Consider the following 16,693-nt stretch of genomic DNA (forward strand, 5'->3'; position numbering starts at 1 on the left):
CTCTTTCTGTACCTAAGTGTGTAACTTTAGCATGCATTTCAGTGCACTTTTTTTTTTTTTTTTTTGGACATGGAACCTGAATTCTGGGCCTGGGCACTATCCCTCTGCTTTTTTTTTTTTTTTTTTAAATAATTTTTTATTGTGAAAATACCGTACAGAGGGGTTAGAATTACATGAGCAAGGTAATAAGTACATTTCTTATCAAGTATTGTTGCCTCCTCCTTTGTTTTTCCCCTCCCATCCCTCCCCTCACATCTCCTTATCCCTCAGATCTTCATCTCAAGGCTAGTGCTCTGCCATTTGAGCCACAGTGCCCCTTTTGGCTTTTTCTCTTATGTGGTGCTGAGGATCAAACCCAGGGCCTTATGCATGCAAAACCAGCACTCTACCACTGAGCCACCTTCCCATCCCCTCATTGCACATTGAGGCACAAAAATGGTGTTTACTCTGAATTCTAAGATTCCTAAATAGTTAACTTATTTATGCCCCAGAAATTGATATCATTACCTCAACTAAGTAAATGACTAGTAGTATTAGCCAATAGATGAATTCAGGCCCACTGAATTTAATATCAGAAGCAATGCAGAGGCACAGAGGCTTGTAATTAGGGTGGGCGCTAGTCTCTCATGCCTGTAATCTTAGCTGTTGAGGAGACTGAGATCTGAAGATCATTGTTTTGAAGCCAGCCCAGGCAGGAAAGTCCATGAGACATTTATTTCCAGTTAGCCAAGGAAAAGCTGGAAGTGGCCAAGTGCTGGTGGCTCACACTTGTAATCCTACCTACTCAGGAGGCTGCATCTGAGGATCAAGGTTCAAAGTGAGCCTGGACAGGAGAGGCCATGAGACTCCTATCTCCAGTAAGCCACTGGAAAACCAGAAGTGGCACAGTAGCTTAAATGGTAGAGTGCTTGCCTTGAGCGGAAGAGCTGAGGGATAGTGCCCAGGCCCAGAGTTCAAGCCCCACAACCAACAACAACAAAACACTAGAAGTGGTGCTATGGTTCAATGGTAGGGTGCTAGCCTAGAGCAAAATAAGTTCCAGGGCAGTGCCAGGCCCTGAGTTCAATTTCTAGGGCTGACGCAGAAAAAGGCTTATTCTTAGTTTAACCTTCTCCTGTTGCTATCTGGAAAGTATTAATATTTGAACAAAAGGTGCTGTGTTGTCACTTTGTACTGGGCCCCTCTACCCTGTGGCTAGTCCTGAGGAAGGTTCATGTGCCTCATCCCTGCTACATTGTGTGCTTGCTCTATCATGGAATCTCGGTAAGTGTGGGGGAGTGTCAGCTGGTCCTGAAGTAGTGAGCTCCCCATCCTTGGAAGAATTCAAAGTTGAAACTGGAGGAAATTGGAATGCCAGATGGGAGGAGTTAGAGTAGGCAATCCTTAGGATCTGAGTTCCTATGAACCCTGATTGTAGGATTCTGTAACTTATCCTTCTACAATGTTACTGAATGTCAGAAAATAGAGGAGATGAGGACCGAGGAAAATGGTCTAGTGTGTAGGATTCTGCAAGTACGAGGAACTTGGAGTTATTTCCTTACTGTTGGCAGTAGTACTGGGCTGCTGACCCTCTGCTCTCCCCAATGTTATCTGTATGGGAGAAGCTCTGTTCTAGTGCTGAAAGTTCTCCTCTTGGTCAAAGGTCACAGCAGTGACACTAGAAGTGCTAGTGTCCTCCTTCTGAGGCCTAGCAATTACTTGCCCAGCACCTTTGTTTGCTAAAGAGGGGAGTGTGTGTGTGTGTGTGTATTTGCATGTGTGTGTGCATTGGTAAACAGGATGGACTGGAGGGCAGGAAGAACAAATGACACTCCAGACCTCCTGCCATGTATGTGACATTCCTTCTCAATGTTGGAACTTTAGGCAAGTTATTTTCATCTCTTTTCCCCTCACTTTCTGCCTCTGGAAAAGGGATCTGAGAGAATGAATTTTAGCAACTTGACTCAATTTTTAGAGATTTTCATTAATAACACAATTTATACAGCACTTTGTGTTTTTCAAAGAACTTTTCACATATGTGAGCTCACCAAAATTGTCTTAACAATGAGAAGGTGGTATTTGCACCATTTAAGTGATAAAGGAACAAAGGCCAAAAAGACAGTGGGTGGCAAAACTAGGCCTCTATGTCCACCATTTCATATAGGGATCTTGGCTATTTTCTAAAAGTTTATCCTTTTGTTCATTGAGCTAATAATGACAGGTTCCCATAATGTGATACTCACATAGTCCCTAGGCTGCTCCTGTGCACAAGGATTGTTTTTCTAAGACAGGATCTGTCCATGTAGCCCATGTTTACCTCATACTCTTAGTGTTCTTCTTGCCTCTGTTTCCTGAGTACCACAATACATGGCCACAGGGATGGTTTTTGCTGAGGTCCTCCATCCTTCTCTGGTCTGCTTTGACTGGGAATGTAGCAGGGTGAGAGCCAAGCCCTGAGTTCTAAAGTTAGATACCTTCTGTTCACATCTCCCAATTTGTCCTGTAGCTGAGTGGCCTGGACAAATGACCTTTTGGGACCTGATTTTTTTCATGTGTAAAAGAATGGTAAACTTAGCTTCTTTCATGCAGGGCTGGTGCTATACCACGAAAGCTTTACCTCTACTTCCTACATTTCTTTCTAGTTAATTAGAGATAAGAGTCTCATAGATTTTCCTGCCTGCATTGGCCATGAACCATAATTTAATGATCTTAGCCTCCTGAGTAGCTAGGATTACAGGTATGAGCCACTAGCATTGGGATATTAGGCATATTTTTAAAATTAGCTTTTAGGCTTGGAATTGTAGGCTTCTTTGGTTTTCTTTTTAGTATCTGTTAAGTAATTTTCAAGGTACTGCCTGAAGTCCCAGGGAGCCCCTGTGAACCTACTTGAAAGAAGATCTCATCACTAAAAAACAAAACAAAAAAGAGAACCACCAGGAAAAAAAAAAACACCCTGCATAACACCTCTGTGAACATGGGAAAGCAAAGAAGGTAAGTTATGATATCCACTTCTTGCTGCCATTTGGTATTTTGCAAACTGCCACTGCTATTAACAGTCACTTTTGAGTATTTATGATCTTGCAGTTAGTTGGAGCACTTTGATTCTCATAAGAAAAACAGGTTCACATTTAGAAAATGTGCCCTACAAGTAGCTGAGATCCCTCAGGGAGGCTGATGGATGGGGCCCACACAGGGGAAGGAAATGCAGCCACCTCGCCAGCCTGCAGAACTTTGCCTTTTCCACACACCCTAGTTGGAAGCTGTTTTTGTTTGTTGTGGTGGTGGTTGTTTGTTTTTGTGTTTTTTTTCCAGTCTTGGTATTTGAACCCTGGACCTGGGTGCTATCCCTTAGCTCTTCAGCTCAAGGCCAGCACTCTACCACTTGCTGCTTCCAGCTTTTTCTGTTTATGTGGTGCTGAGGAATTGAACCCAAGTTCTCATGCATGTGAGGCAAGCACTCTATTACTGAGCCACCTTCCTAGCCCCTTGAAAGCTGTGTGTTTATGTCTGGATCCTTACCCTGCCAGGGATGGACTTTCTGTGTGGCTCTGGCATAGTGTCCCATGGCAAAAGGACATGTAGCTAAATACCAAACCACTTTCCACACATATGTCCTTGCACCACACCAGCCACAATGGTAGCAAAGACCAGAAGCTGGTCTTTGAATTTATCCCAGAGTCCTAAACTGGTTCTTGGTGTGTGCAGGATAGAAGGGAGAGTTTTGGATCTGGCCAGTGTTGAAGCATCAGCCCAAGTAGAGCACCAGATCCTAAACTAGAAATTGGGAAAACACTGGCTCCCACTTTGGGCCTCAGTTTTGACTCTCGCTACATGATGCTCTGAGGTCCATGAGGTGCTTCAGTGCCAAATTATACAGGACTTGTGTTCAAGAGAAGTTGGGGTTTCCAGAGAAGGAGAATTGCATTTTAGGATTATTAGTTGTTTTTTTGTTGTTTTGGTGGTGGTCGTGAGGCTTAAACTCTTTGCCTGAGCGCTGTCCCTGTGCTCTTCAACTTAAGGTCAGCGCTCTACCTCTTGAGCCACAGCACCACTTCTGAGCATTGCATTTCAGTGACAAATTTACAAAGGTCTTGTCACTGTACATGTAAAGAAAGCATCATCAGCTTGTCAGTGAGAATCTTTTCACCAAGTGGATATGAGGGAAGGTTGGGGTTCCTACTGTGTCTGTGAGACTTTAGCTGGGCTCTGGGTCTTCTCAGGCTTGTTTCTACTTCTGTAAAATCCTTCCAGGAAACCTCTTCACATTGAGTTGCTATGGCTTCTTGGGCTCCTCTTGGCTGTGACAGCTTCTGACACTGCCCTTGTTTGGGGGCAGCTTGGATGGTTTTGAGGAGCCCTAGTCAGACATGCTTTAGAATCTGTTGGGATTCATCTCATGTGTTTTTGATTTTAGATTGAAGTTCATGGATTTGGGAGGAGAAAACCAGAGAAGTAAATGCCATTCTTAGCACAAAGTTGATGTATTTTCACTGTCAATTTGACCTTGATCACCTAGTCCGTGGGCCTTCATAGTTCTCCAATGCCAAAAATCTTTTTCTTCCTTTTTTAAACTTTACTCCCCCCCCCACCTCCCAATCTATCTCTTTCTGTGTCAGTACTAGAGCTTAAACTCAATGCCTGGGTGCTGTCCTTTAGCTTTTTCATTCAAGGCTGGTACTCTACCACTTAAGCCATACCTCCAATTTAGGGTTTTGCTGATGAATTAGAGGTAAGGGTCTCTTTGATGTTTCTGTTTGTGTTGGATTTGAACTTCTATCCTTAGATCTCAGCTTCCTGCATAGTTAGGCATGCCCATCTCTTTTGAGAAGACCTGGTGATGTAACATATTATTGACTGTTTGCTGTGCACCTGGTAAAGTGTTGTGTGGCAGGGCTATGAAGACACTCAAGACATCATCTGTGCTCAAGTATCCCAAGAATGAACTGCAGCTCAGATGTGTGCAACAGCGCTCTCAGCGCACTGGGGAATGTGCATTGATAGTGTTCATAGGACTTCAAGGAAGTTAGTTACCTGACCAGGCTTTCCAATTTCCTGATTTTGTGCTTTAAATGAATTTCCATGATTCCCTTCCATTTCCTTCAAACCATAATATTTTTTTTTGGTTGGTTGTGGGGCTTGAACTCTGGGCTGGGACACTGTCCTTGTGCTCTTCAGCTCAAGGCGAGAAATCTACTGCTTGAGCCACAGTGCCACTTCTGGTTTTCTAGTGGTTTATTGGAGATAGTAGTCACACGGACTTTCCTTCCTGGGATGGCTTTGAACCTCGGTTCTCAGATCTCAGCCTCCTGAGTAGCTGGGATTACAGGCAGGAGCCACCAATGCCTGGCAAACCATAACATTTTAAATGTTACAAGAGAGAGAGAAAATTACAGAAGCTAGCATATTTCTTTTGGAGACATACCCAGAGACTCATTATTTTTAAGCATTTTCTTAGCACTTCTTGTGTTGAAAGCATTTTTAACTCATTAATTAGTAATCCACATTAATATATAGATGGAATTAATCTATTCCAGACAGAAGTTTGTCTTGAGGAAATACAAAAAACTTAAGTACTATTCCTTTCCACCTGTATCTTCTCTCTCCTCCCCTCCACCACACTTTATCTTGTTCATTATTTAGATTATTGCTCTGATCATTACACTCTGATTGAGCGCCACAAGTGTCCTTGGAGCTTCCACAAAGTTTGGGTTGGGTGTCTTCCCACTCTTCTGGACTCCAGGCTGTACATGGGTCTGCTTTGGGGACTCATTAGCACTTGAAAATGAAATTGGCCTCATAAATAGTCATCCTCAGGAAACAACGGGCTCTCCCATTTTTATTTTAGTTGCATTCAGCTGAAAACCTCTTAGCTTGTATTCTTGTTTGAGGAGAGTTTTTTTTTTTCCTCCTTTTTTCCTTCTTGCGGATCCTAGGGCTTGAATGCAGGGCTAGGTCTTAAATGCAAGGCCAGGAGATTTTGTTTGTTTGTTTTTTGTTTGTTTTTCCTCAAGGCTGGTGTTCTACCACTTGAGTCCCAGCTCCACATCTGGCTTTTTGGTGGTTATTTGGAGCTATGTGTCTCAAAGACTTACCTTTCTTTCTGAGCTGGCTGAAAACCATGATCCTCAGATCTTAGCCTCCTGAGTAGCTAGGATTTCAGGTATTAGCCACTAGTATCTGGCTAGGAGGTTAGTTTTTACCTTCAGAAAAAAAATCTCCATAACATGACTACCATTTATGTCTCTCTTTGGAACAAGGGCTCCCCTGTCCTTGTATTTGATCAAGATGATAATTTTCCACCTTGTACAGATAAGGAAATTGAGGACCATGAGGAGCAATCTCAAGATTGGTAAAAGTCAGAGCTGATATACATCTCCAAAGCTCTCCCCTTCCTATATTTCTTTGGTTCACCATTCTGGGCCTTCCCAGTGTGGTGCTCATGTTCACCCACAGTGGGCTGTCTGTCTTCCTCTGCTGCTGGCCTCTGGTGGAGAAGCTTGCAGAGGATGTGATGGTCTCCTGATTATACTCTTGTCTTCATTTTGTCACCTGGTGATCTGTTTCAGGAGCTGCCTGTCTATGGGCCCCCCTGTCCTCTTCCTTCCTTCCTGTCCTGGCACAAAGGAGCCACTCTTGGTACTAAGATTGCTGTGACATCAGATATGTAGAGAATCAGCCTATTGTCCATGTGGGGTCATAGATCTGAGGATACTATCCCTGACCTCTGGGAGCTCTTAGTGTTATCAGAGAAGAGCTGCCTTGTCCTCCTGGAGTCCCCTTCATTAGCTCCTTTTCTTTCTGCCCTTACAGGTCATGCCTGTTTCAGTAAGTAGTTATTATATGACAGGTCTCATGCTCACAGACTGCTATCTGTGACAACCTACTCATTAGGAGGTGAAATCATTGTTCCTCTTACCAGATAGGGAATCAATTGTTTAAGGGCTGGGCGCCAGTGGCTCATACCTGTAATCCTAGCTACTCAGGAGGCTGAGATCTGAGGATCATGGTTCAAAGCCAGCCCAGGAAGGAAAGTCCATGATGCTCTCATCTCCAATAAACCACTAGAAACCCAGAAGTGGCACTGTGACTCAAGCAGTAGAGCACTTGCCTTGAGCTGAAGAGCTGCGGGATAGTGCCCAAGCTCAGAGTTCAGGACCCCTGACCAAAAAATAAATAAATAAAAATAAATAAATAAATAAAAAATAAAGAATCATTTAAGGAAGGGGCTAAGAAAAAGAAAATACAGCTAAGAAAAAAAGAGAGCAGCAGAGATTCCTAATCTCCATATCTAATAGATATAAAAAACATTCAAAAAAACATTAAAAAAACAGATTGTACCCAGGTGCGGGTGGCTCACCACTGTAATCCTAGCAATTCAAGAGTCTGAGATCTGAGGGTCCTGGTTTGAAGCCAACCTGGAAAGAAAAGTCTGTGAGGCTCTTTATCTCCAATTAACCTGCAAAAAGCCAGAACTGGAGGTATGGCTCAAATGGTATAGCACTAGCCTCGAGCAGAAAAAGCTTAAGGAAGGGCTAGGAAGGTGGCTCAGTGGTAGAGCGCTTGTCTTGCATGCATGAGGCCCTAGTTCCATTCCTCAGCACCACATAAGTAATAAAAAAAAAAGCCAGAAGTGGTGCTGTGGCTCAAGTGGTAGAGTGCTAGCCTTGATCTGAAGAGCTAAGGGACAGTGCACAGGCCCAGAGTTCAGGCCCCATGACCAGACCCAAAACAAAAAACAAAAACAAAAAAGCTTAGGGATAGTTCAGTCCCCAGTTGAGTGGGGCTCAGTGTCCCAGCTCTGAGTTCACTCTCCAGTACTTGCACCAAAATAGGAATAATATTAATAATTACTTAAGAAGGAACAGGAAATACTTAGGATGTGGTAGATGTTTGAATCCTGAAGCTCCCTGTTGAGTTGCCTTGTTTCCCTTGTAGTACTGTTGCAGTGGTGTGTGTGTGTGTGTGTACACAAGTAACCCTATTAGTTATTCTATTGTGACCGTTAGGACCCATGAGCAAGAACTATTATAAGAAAACAGAAGTGTTGAACAATATGCTGTAAGCTACAACAGTAGATGGCCAAGCCAGATGGACCCCAGGTATCATTGATTCTGGACTGTGCACAGTTAACCAATCACAGACAGTATTGGCTCCTTGGTTAAACCCCAGAGAAAAAGCTGCTTTGCTAGGGATGCTGCAAGATAGACTGGCCAAGTGAATATCCTGTGTTAAAACAGGGAGAGGCAAGTCAGTAAGGTGAGGGCTATGCAATGCTCTGAAGGAAATGGGCATAAGTGAGAGCACCTGTCCTAAAGGGGCTTGTGGTATTAGTCTTTCCCCACACCACCATCCTAGAAGTTGTCCCTCAGCTTTTTGCTCAAGGTTAGCACTCTGCTACTTGAGTCATAGCTCCACTTCTGGCTTTTTTGTTGCTTTATTGGAGATAAGGAACCTCATTGACTTTTCTGCCTAGGATGGCTTCAAAGCATGGTCCTCAGATCTCAGCATCCTGATTAGGATTACAGGCATGCGCCATGGGCACCCATCTATAATGCTGTTCTTAATGGCAGTGGCAGTCAGACAGGGCCTTCATCCGTGTCTTATTATATGGTCTCATCCTAATAGGTACTGTCCTCAGGCTAGAGTGTAGGGGACTGACTGGAAATCTCAGGCCTGGCCACAGTGACAATTGAGTGAGTTACATTTCTTGAATTTGGATGCAGGCCACCTGCTTTGCTTCTTGGGTTTCTGCTTTCAAGTGCTCTGCTGGACTATACCTGGGGTCTCTGGTGAGACGCCTGGGTGAATGTGGGCACTTTTCAGAATGGCTTAGAAGCAGCTCTTGGTGGCTTTGCAGCTTGGCTTTCATTTCTGGCATGACAGTGCATTGGGAAGGTTCTGGATCGAGTCAGGCTTAGCTTTGGGCTCAGTCTCTGCCACATGCTAGCTCTTTCTTCCATTCCAGATGAGTCACTGTCCATCTTAGGCTGCCCTGTCCTGTCTCCTCCTCATATACCTGTCTCTGACTTGGGGCCAGGGATCTGATGAAGAAATTCTCTTCAGACAAATAGAGATTCCCTGGAAGGAAATTGATCATGTAAAGCTGGTTTCTCCACTGGCAGTTGTTTAATTTTATTTCCCTTTCATTTTTCTTCCTCTTCTCAGGGATCACTGCCTATAAGAACTTGATAGCAACTAGACTTAGATGGTTAAATGTAAATTGGAGCTGGCTTCTGAAACTCCAGGTGAGTTTCTTCAGGCCTGGGAGATTTTTCAGAGCCCTATGCACCTAATGCATTTTAGCCTTTATTTTTATTTTTCACCTATATTTTTTTTCTTGTATTACTTCTAGATGCCTTTTATTTTCCCTTAGGACTCAAGCATAATTTTGGTTGCTTTTAGGTGTAATTATAGAAGGCCTAACTCATTTCAGTGAGAGGAAGATTTATTATTTCACATAATAATAACCACAGTGGGGCTGGGGGGTTATCCAGGGGAAGGGCGCACGCCTGGCACGTGTGCAAGGCCCTGGGTTCAGTCCTCAGCCCTGGAAAAAAAAAGAAAAAAATAATAACCATAGCACAAGGGAGACGGTAGAATTCATTAATTCAGTGGCTCAGTACTGTCTTCTTTTTTTGTCTTTTGTTTTGTGAGCCATGGGGCTTGAACTCTGGGCCTGGGCTTTGTCCCTGAGCAACTCAGCTCAAGGCTAGCACTCTACCACTTTAGCCACAGGGCCACTTCTGATTTTCTGGTGGTTTATTGGAGATAAGAGTTTCGCAGGTTTTCCTGCCTGGGCTGGCTTTGAACCATGATCCTCAGATCTCAGCTTCCTGAGTAGATAGGATTACAGGCCTGAGCCACTGGCACCTAGTCTGTCTTCTTATATTTATATTCCTACCATCTTTTGAATTGACCATACTGGGTATATTCTCCACAGGCTAAAGCTCATCATCCCAAGTTGGCTGTTGCAGCACCAGACATCCCATGTAAACACAGAAACCAACAGAATGGATGATGAGACAAAATTGGGATTTGTTTGCAAAGAGGACTGAGAAGTGACCACTGAGGTGGTATCTATCCTTGATGAGAAACATATACCTTTTCTCTTTTGCTTGACAGGTTAAGAACAAATATCTTGTCATGGCATAATGAGATTACATACTGTGCCCTCAACTATTATTTCCTCATTTTATTTCCTTCTGCTCTCTACACTAGAAGGCCAAACAAGACCACTAGCTATTGTCAGAACTATGTACACCTCATTTTTACCTCCTTGTTCTAGGCAGGCTGAGCCTGTGCCTGAACCACACCCTGCCCATGTGGCCTGCCCTGCAGCTGTAGCATAAGACAAAAACGGCTAGAGTCAACAGTACTAGCAGAGCCTCTCCCTTGTTCCCTCCCAAGTATGTATTTTGAAAACAATCTTTTTATTTTATTTTTTTTAATTTAATTTAATTTTATTTGTGAACATACTGTACAGAGGAGTTACAATTACGTGGGCAGGATAATGCATACATTTCTTACCAAGCATTGCAGCCTCCTCCTTTGTTTACCCTTCACATCCCTTCCCAGCCTCCCCCCTCCCCCCCAATCTTTTTATTTTTATTGCAAGATAAAACAGAAAATATAGCTGGCACTTGTAATCCTAACTCATCAGCAGGCTGAGATTTTAGGATTAAGTTTCAAAGCTAGCTTGGGCAGGAAAGTCTGTGAGCCTCTTCTCTCCAACAAACCATCAAAAAGCCTGAAGTAAAGTGGTGGCTCAAGTGGTAGAGTGCCAGCCTTGAGCAAAACAGCTAAGAGACAGTGTCCAGGTCTTGAGTTCAAGCCTCAGAACTGGCACTCCCACTCAGGATCCATCCAGGATCCTGCTTTCCCTTGATCTGTCAGACCTCCTCTGCCTCCTCCAGTCTGTGACATTTCCACTGTCTTTTCTTTAGTATGAGCTTGACACTTTTGAAAAGGGCAGCTACTGATCCTGTGGGAAGCCTCCCAGTGTGACTTGGGTGGGTGTTTTTTTACTTTGGCTGGTCCTGGGGCTTGAACTCGGGGCCTGGGTGCTCTCTTTGAGCTAGTTATAGGCTATCACTCTACCACTTGGAGCTACAGCACCCACTTCCAGTTTTCTGGTGTTCACTGAAGATATGAATGTCACAGACTTTTCTCTCTGGGCTGGCTTTGGACCAACATCCTCAGATCTGAGCCTCCTTATTGGCTAGAATTCCATGGGTGAGCCACTGGAACCCAGCTAGGCATATATTGGTTTCCTTGTTTGTTTGTGCCCAATTTTATAACTGAATGAGAAAGCTCAGTTATGTCATATCAATTTCTGGTGTCTCATTGCCTGGATGTATCTTTGGTCATCTACTTAAGGTGATCCTTGCCAGTATTTTTCAGGATGAGGCCATTGTTTCTTACATGATAATTGGCAAATAACATGAGTCTATAGTTCAATTGTAAAGAGATTTTCTTCAAAGAGTATCTCTGTGCAGGTTTAGCTTAGGAAACAGATGGGAACCAGATGCTTTGCTTGAGATGGACATGGGCCAGGTTGGTATTCCAGCAAGATCTTCTGCCTCATCTCTAAATGGCCCAGCTTGTGAAGTGCCTCAAGTTCTGTTTGAGAACCTAGCCTGATGTTGGAGATTTGCCTATAAGCTTTTCTGCAAGATAGTTTCCTTCCAAACTGACATTCACAAAGTGAGTTAGGTTTAATATAAGCAACACAAAATGGAACTGGTATCAAGCAGCATTTATTTAGTGTCTCTGTGTATCTACTACTATGTTAAATCTAAGGACGGTGAAAGTCATAGTCTGTGTCCATGAATCCAGCACCTTTTCTTCAAAGTATGATCCTTTGAGCTCCTGTTCTGACACAATTGTTTAACTACATTGTTTTTACTGTTCTCTTTAAATAGATTTTCACCTGTGACACTCATCTTCAGTGAAACACCAAAAAAAATCTGGAAGTGGAGCTGTGGTTCAAGTGGCTAGGCCCTAGGTTAGAACAAAAAAGCTCAAGAGCAATGCCCAGGCCTTGGGTTCAAGCCCCAGAAATGAGGTAAGAGGAAATTAGCAGCTACTAGATAAAACAGAAGGTTAAGAGGCCAGAGCTAGAGTGGCTCAAGCCTACGATTATAACTACCTAAGGAAGTTGAGATCTGAGGATCCAGATTTGAAGCCAGCCCAGGCAGACAAATCGGAGACTTATCTGGGGAAGGTTTATTTAGAATGATGGCTCTACTGAAACCACTGAAGCAGTAGAAAACATAGATTCTCTTTTTTTCTCTCCTGTCTCCCTTATTCTTGTTCTTCTTTTCTTCTTTCTCTCTGCTTCCTTTCTCTCCTAGCACATGCTAGGCTAGACATCTAACCACTGTGTTTGATACCCAGCCACATGTTTGGATTTTTACATAATCCAATTCTCTCCAGGTGCCGGTGGCTCATGCCTGTAATCCTAGCTACTCAAGAAGCTGAGATCCAAGAATCAGGGTTCAAAGCCAGCCCTGGCAGGAAAACCTGTAAAACTCTTATCTCCAATAAACCACCAGAAAACCGCAAGTGGCGCTGTAGCTCAAATGGTAGAGTGCTAGCCTTGAGCTGAATTGCTCAGGGACAGTGCCCAGCCCCAGAGTTCAAGCCTCAAGACTGCCAAAAAAAAAAAATCCAATCTCTTTACCTCTGAAAAGTTCCATTTTCCTTATATTTATAAACTTATACCTTTCTAGCTCCACAACTCCAGACTTCACACATTTACACTACTGAAGGATAAATAATGAGATGCATCTTTTTTAATGAGGGAAGGGGGACTCATCTTAAAAACCACAAATCAAAGCATCTTACTAGTCTGCTTAGAAACCTACTGCCTTTTCCCATTAAGTTCCATATTAAGAGTTAAAACTATCCTGAGCTGGGCATAGGTGGCTAATGCCTGTAATCCTAGCTACTCAGGAGTCTAATGTTTTGGGGGCCAGAAAATCTGAGATTCATCTCCAATTAACCACGCACACACACACACACACACACACACACAGAGAGAGAGAGAGAGAGAGAGAGAGAGAGAGAGAGAGAGAGAGAGAGAGAGAGAGAGAGAGAGAGAGAGAGAAACAACTTTATCCCATCTCATAAGCTCGACGAGCCAGGTGTTCAAGTCCCAGACCTCCTTTTTGCAAACCTCCTCCCCCTCATTTTTTTGTGCCAGTCCTAGGGCTTAAACTCAGCATCTGGGCACTGACGTTGTGCTTCTTTTGCTCAAGATTAGTGCTCTACAATTTGAGCCACAGCATCACTTCTGGCCTTTTCTGTGGATGTGGTACTGAGGGATTGAACCCAGGGCTTCATGCATGCCAGGAAAGCCTCTATCACTAAGCCACATTACAATCCCCTTGACCCGTTTTTTTGCAGCATTTTTTTGTTTTTCTTTTCTTGGATTATTAAAATTTGTTAAGGCCTTTGCATTTGCTAGTTAGTCCTCCCTCACCTTCTCCTGCCCAATTCATATAACTAAACGTCCTTGCAAACACTTTGCTACTGGCCTGGACAGCCCTGTTCTGCCCATTTGGGCCTTGCCAATCAGTGGCTTGGGTAATCCCTGACCTCGGGATAGTTGGGAGGCTACTTAGCGCTCAGTACCTGTTGGAGGGTCAGATCTTCAAAAACACAAATGCAGATGGACACCCCCAGTCTCCTTTTCCCAGCTGACATCACTCCAGTGACTATGGTCAGCCAAACTTTAAACCACCCAGTTGGTGCCCAAACTCAATGAACCAGAGCCCAGCCACTTCAGACCAAAGAAAAACCCGGACCCAGAAGTATACCTGGCCAGACCCACCCCACAGGGGGAAGTATTTCCCAGGCATTGGGAGCACACTTTGTAGGCATCAGGAGTGGCTATGTGCTGGCTGGGTGCATGGTACTCCCCAAGTTGAGGTTGGCAGGAGCAAGTTGCTGGTAAGCCTTGATTGCTGAGAAGGGTAAAGGAGGGAAAAGGCAGCCTGATGGTAGGAGTGAGAGACACAAAGCATATGCATTTTGGTTCCTTAAAAATATGAATCCTTTTGGCTTATTTTTTCTTAATTTACTGGCATATTTCTCTTTTCCAATTCATCATAAAATACCCAGAAAACTTAGGAAACCATTAAATAATGCAATTGCACTTTCACCTACCTGTTATTTATTTATGTTTGCTGAGAGATGATGAATTTATTGAGAGTAGAGTATCTACATTCCTTCTACTAATAATATTAACAGTATAAACAATATAAACTCTTTGTCTTCCATCCTAACACATTCTAGATGATCTTTTATTTTCTTTTTTGGTTGGTCCTGGGGCCTGAACTCTGGTCTTGGGTGCTGTCCCTCAAGTCTTCAGCTTAGGGCTAGCACTCTACCACTTGAACCACAGTGCCACTTCGGGCTTTTTCTGCTTACGTGGTACTGAGGAATTGAACCCAGGGCCTCATGCATGCAAGGCAAGTACTGTACCACTGAGCCACCTGGCCAGCCCCTCTAAATGATTTTTAATCATGTAGATTCAAATTTAGATGGTGATGACCAAAGTATAGAGATTTCCATTGTTTCCTATTTCAGAGTATGTCTTAATATCATATGAAGTTAAATGAATTACATTTCTACAATGATATATTTTGTATTACATATAGTGCATGCATTACACATAGTATACAACACACACACACACACACAAACACACACACACACACACACACACACACACACACACACCTACAGCTTAGCTCCAAGGTATCTTAAAGTTGCCTTCTGATTTCATGCCTCGTGATTCTTTTTCTCTCTGGTATTTTAATGGCTCCAGGCAACTGGTATCATGTATACCTTTGAGCTTTCTCATGGATTGTTTTTATACCTTTGAACACTCTCTCTGGCATTTTCACCTGTCACAGTCTGATGTATGTCTCATGGCAGGTATTTGCAGATGACTATAGGGCTAATCAGTTAACATAAATGAGTGAATTGAATTCGAGTGCCAATTTTGAGGTGCAGGAGCATTGCCTAAAAGGACCAGTAGCTATTTGGCATGAAGTAGTTATTAACCAGTCACTATATAGCCTTTGTTGCTAGATCTTTCAGTTTTCAAGGGAAATTGGACACTTGCACTTTTGTATGAAGACTGGTTTTTAAACATGGAACTCATTTAAAAGTTTAGGCACTATATAGATAAATTAAAAACATCTCTAGGCTAGATTTGACACTCCAAGCTCTAGACTTGTGTTTGGTTCTTTGTGTATGAATCATGTCTCCTGATTCAAATGGGTGTTTTCCTTTCTGTTAGCATTTTTGGTATGTATCTTAATTATAGTAGTGTGCTGGTCTTTCTGCCTTAGTTGTTAATAAGTTTTTTAAATCTGTTTGAAACATTTGTTGTCATATATTGGCTCTTTCCTACATGTAATCCATCTCTCTATAAAATAGTTTATACATACCTGTGTGTATGGGTGAAGGAGGGTGAAAGAGAAAGAGAGAGAGCACAAGAGAAGAGTGAAGGAAAGAGGAGGAAATACATTTATTCTCTCATGGTATTTGATTCTCCTTCTCTTCTTCTGGAAGGAATTAGATTGGGTAATTGAATTGTTGCTTAAAAGTTGATCTGAGGTGCAGGGAATGTGGTTTAGTAATAGTGCTTGCCTACCATGCATGAAGCCCGTTGTTCAGTTCCTCAATACTACATACACAGAAAAATCCAGAAGTGAGGCTGTCTCTCAAGGGTTAGAGTGCTAGCCTTGAGCAAACAAAGCTCCAGGACAGTGCCTAGGCCTTGAGTTCCAGTTCCAGGACTGGCAAAAAAAATGTTAAAGTAGGAATTCAATGGATATAGCCAAATGGTGGAGCTCTTCCCTGGTATGTGTGGGGTCTTAAGTTCTATCACTAGCACTGTAAAAAAAAAAGTAAGTGTAAAATATAAGTCAATCGTCATCTCTTTTGTCACATCAAATGTTCCAATACTAACAGAATTTTGGTATATTTATGATGAATATTTTTAATAATAGCAAAAGGCCCAGAATAGTGTTTTATACTTATAATCCTAGACACTCCAGAGAAGGAGATAGGAGGATTAAGGTTTAAGAGCAGACCAAACAAAAAGTTAGTGTTTCAGAGATAGCAAGCATGGTAGTGTATGCCTGTAATCTCAGGTACTTGAGAGGCAGAGGTAAGAAATTCATGGTCTGAGGCTTGCCTAGACAAGTTTGGGAAACCCTATCTAAAAAACAAAAGCAAAAGGATTAGGGACATCTTTTGTTCCCTAGGGCCACCACATAAATAGGAAACAAAACCCTAAAAAACTGTTCTGACAGAAATATTTTTGGATAGATTAAATCTCTGGAAGAGTTTTAGTAGGAAGTGATTACTAAAGATTTTAAAGGATAGTCAGTAAAAGGGAAAATAGATAATGAACCTCCTCACAATGAAAAACTTGCTCAGGGAAAGACTCTAGGAAGAAAGGAAAAAGATAAACTATAAACTAGCGTGAAATATTTGCAAGCCATATAGTAGAGGAATTAAATCTCTAATAAACAGTGTTCTCAAGTCTCTGTAGTACATAATGATAAAAACCAAAACACAATGATTGGATAATGACCAAAAGATACAAATAAATGTTTCACTGAAGAATATATATTCAGCAAATAAGCACATAAAAGGATGCCTTTGTCCCAGCCATTAGAGGAATGCAATTTAA

The 16,693-nt window shown here is 42.6% G+C and overlaps 1 protein-coding gene across 15 annotated transcripts in view; it reads left to right on the forward strand.

The window, feature by feature from the left end:
* LOC138835113 (protein FAM114A2-like) overlaps positions 1–16,693 on the forward strand; it is a 52,189-nt gene that overhangs the window by 5,272 nt on the left and 30,224 nt on the right. For 6 of the 15 annotated variants that reach the window (XR_011374442.1, XM_070033778.1, XM_070033777.1 and 3 more), the window contains exons 1-4: positions 424–2,970; positions 9,145–9,224; positions 9,920–10,385; positions 11,901–12,043. The gene's annotated coding sequence lies outside the window, so the exon portion shown is untranslated. Of the gene's footprint in view, positions 1–423; positions 2,971–8,604; positions 8,673–9,144; positions 9,225–9,919; positions 10,386–11,900; positions 12,044–16,693 lie in introns of those variants that run through there. The other 9 variants (XM_070033779.1, XM_070033783.1, XM_070033780.1 and 6 more) reach the window with 9 other exon arrangements.

This window comes from Dipodomys merriami, unplaced genomic scaffold (assembly GCF_024711535.1).
Source record: "Dipodomys merriami isolate MVZ:Mamm:240054 unplaced genomic scaffold, mDipMer1.0.p SCAF_2290, whole genome shotgun sequence".
Classification (NCBI taxonomy): domain Eukaryota; kingdom Metazoa; phylum Chordata; class Mammalia; order Rodentia; family Heteromyidae; genus Dipodomys; species Dipodomys merriami.